The sequence below is a fragment of the Nicotiana tabacum genome, chromosome 6 (genome assembly GCF_000715075.1).
Source record: "Nicotiana tabacum cultivar K326 chromosome 6, ASM71507v2, whole genome shotgun sequence".
NCBI lineage: Eukaryota > Viridiplantae > Streptophyta > Magnoliopsida > Solanales > Solanaceae > Nicotiana > Nicotiana tabacum.
The window spans coordinates 148,296,332-148,299,676 of record NC_134085.1 but is presented as its reverse complement, the minus strand read 5'-3'; positions in this window follow the sequence as shown (position 1 = coordinate 148,299,676).

Below are 3,345 nucleotides of genomic sequence, written 5' to 3'. Positions count from 1 at the left end.
ATAGGCCCCATATGCATGTCATGGCCATTAGAGTCGGTATCTGCGTTTGATAGGTTTTTATTTATAGTTTCTTTTGTAAAAGAGTCATCGTTCCCTTTGTCTTTTATTTTGTTTCTGCTATCTTTCTCCTTTCATAAACATTTCCCCAATAGAGTCTGTCCGGTCAGAACAAGTATGAAATGACTTCAAAATATGCCATCAGCTTTCCAAGATGAGATCTGACTAGTATATCCAAATGGTATAGTCAGCGAGGAACAAGCACGAGGCCAGTGTCAAAAAGATATCCCCAGCAAAGGGAATTGACAAAAGGATTGACGAGCGTCAAGAGAGATATCCTTGCCAAACCCAAGGTTATAAACCTCAAAGGCCAAGGCCCATGAACAGAGCAAGGAGAGCAGTGAGCATGACTTGGCGAAATCCATACTAGACTAAAAGGTCGGGAAAATGCCAGTTTCCGAGCTATGCCACAAAAGAAGATGGATATCCCCAGCAGGAAGGGATTATCCCCAGCACATAATATCATCCCCAACAAGTTGTGGAACACAGAGCAAGGAGGGAGAAAGGGAAAACCATCCCAGCAGGAGTATCACAACCAACCACCATGTTTTAAATTAACAAAATTTGTTTGATTTGAAGCAGGTAACGGAAATGGCATTGATGCCAAAACTGCATGCCACAAGGGATATTATCAAACTGGGGCAGAAAATTTTCCTTCCATTTAGAAAATTTTCTGGAAGTCAGGTACCCCCAGCTGATAATATTTTACCCCCCCAACAGGTGAGTAAATAACTCCCCAACAGTGTTATCCCTAGCGGCTGCGAGTAGTCCAACATAAGGTTGGAAAGTCGGTATCCTCAACGGTTAGACTTCAAAGGAGGAAGCTAATAATAATAATAATAATAAGACATTTTCAAGTCTTAAAGATATTTTGGGTTCATCCGCCCTCAAATAGGATATGTCGGGTTCATCCGCCCTCAAATAGGATATGTCGGGTTCATCCGCCCTCAAATAGGATATGTCGGGTTCATCCGCCCTCAAATAGGATATGTCGGGTTCATCCGCCCTCAAATAGGATATGTCGGGTTCATCCGCCCTCAAATAGGATCTGTCGGGTTCATCCGCCCTCAAATAGGATCTGTCGGGTTCATCCGCCCTCAAATAGGATATGTCGGGTTCATCCGCCCTCAAATAGGATCTGTCGGGTTCATCCGCCCTCAAATAGGATATGTCGGGTTCATCCGCCCTCAAATAGGATCTGTTGGGTTCATCCGCCCTCAAATAGGATATGTTGGGTTCATCCGCCCTCAAATAGGATATGTCGGGTTCATCCGCCCTCAAATAGGATATGCCGGGTTCATCCGCCCTCAAATAGGATATGTCGGGTTCATCCGCCCTCAAATAGGATATGTTGGGTTCATCCGCCCTCAAATAGGATATGTTGGTTTCAGTCTTTACTTTTAAGTGTTGGAGTTGGGAGCCCGCCCATAATAACATAGGCATACATTTAGTCTTTTTACTTTAGGTGTTGAAATTGAGAGCCCGCCCATAATAACAGAGGAATACATTCAGTCTTTACTTTTAAGTGTTGAAGTTGGGAGCCCGCCCAGATAACAGAGGCATACATTCAGTCTTTTTATTTCAAGTGTTGAAATTGGGAGCCTGCCCAGATAACAGAGGCATACATTTCCTTCCTAAGTTTATTTTACCAATAGGAGACGCACTTCCTAAGAAAAGTTTTACCAATAGGAGACGCACTTCCTAAGATAAGTTTTACCAATAGGAGACGCACTTCCTAAGATAAGTTTTACCAGTAGGAGACGCACTTCCTAAGACAAGTTTCACCAGTAGGAGACGCACTTCCTAAGTTTATTGTACCCACAGGAGACGCACTTCCTAAATCCATTGTACCAGTAGGAGACGCACTTCCTAAAAAGTTTTACCATAGGAGACGCACTTCCTAAGTTCAGTTTTACCATAGGAGACGCACTTCCTAAGCAAGTTTTACCAGTAGGAGACGCACTTCCTAAGACAAGTTTCACCAGTAGGAGACGCACTTCCTAAGTTGATTTCACCAATAGGAGACGCACTTCCTAAGTTAAGTTCACCGATAGGAGACGCACTTCCTAAAAAGTTTCACCGATAGGAGACGCACATCCTAAGTTAAGTTCACCGATAGGAGACGCACTTCCTAAGTCCATTGTACCAATAGGAGACGCACTTCCTAACCTAAGTTTCACAAATAGGAGACGCACTTCCTAAAAAGTTTCACCGATAGGAGACGCACTTCCTAAGTTAAGTTTTACCAATAGGAGACGCACTTCCTAGATCCATTGTACCAATAGGAGACGCACTTCCTAAGAATAGTTTCACCCAGTAGGAGACGCACTTCCTAAGAACAGTTATCCCCAATAGGAGACGCACTTCCTAAGTTTATTGTACCCATAGGAGACGCACTTCCTAAGTTTATTGTACCCACAGGAAACGCACTTCCTCAAAGTTAAGTTTTACCCATAGGAGATGCATTTCCTCCTAAGTTGTTTTTGAAGAAAAAAAAAACAAGACCTAGTCTGATGAACCTTCTCCTAGGATCAAAATCTTAGTCTGACGAATTTTTCTCCTAAGATAGAGACCTAGTCTGACGAACCTTCTCCTAGGATCAAAATCTTAGTCTGATGAATCTTTCTCCTAAGATACCAAAAAGAAAAGACCTAGTCTGATGAACCTTCTCCTAGGATCCAAATCTTAGTCTGACGAATTTTTCTCCTAAGATAGAGACCTAGTCTGATGAACCTTCTCCTAGGATCAAAATCTTAGTCTGATGAATCTTTCTCCTAAGATACCAAAAAGAAAAGACCTAGTCTGATGAACCTTCTCCTAGGATCCAAATCTTAGTCTGACGAATTTTTCTCCTAAGATAGAGACCTAGTCTGACGAACCTTCTCCTAGGATCAAAATCTTAGTCTGATGAATCTTTCTCCTAAGATGCCAAAAAACAAAAATGACCTAGTCTGATGAACTTTCTCCTAGGATCAAAATCTTAGTCTGACGAATTTTTCTCCTAAATAGAGACCTAGTCTGACGAACCTTCTCCTAGGATCAAAATCTTAGTCCGATGAATCTTTCTCCTAAGATGCTAAAAAAAACATTTTGAAAAAGAGTCATTTTCCTAAAACCAGGCGCCCACCTGTATAACGAGAGGAATACATTTTAGTCTTTTTTCATTTCAAGTGTTAAACCCAGGCGCCCACCTGTATAACGAGTGGAATACTTTTCAGTCTTTAAATTTCAAACCAGGCGCCCACCTGTATAACGAGAGGAATACATTTTGTTGAACCCAGGCGCCCA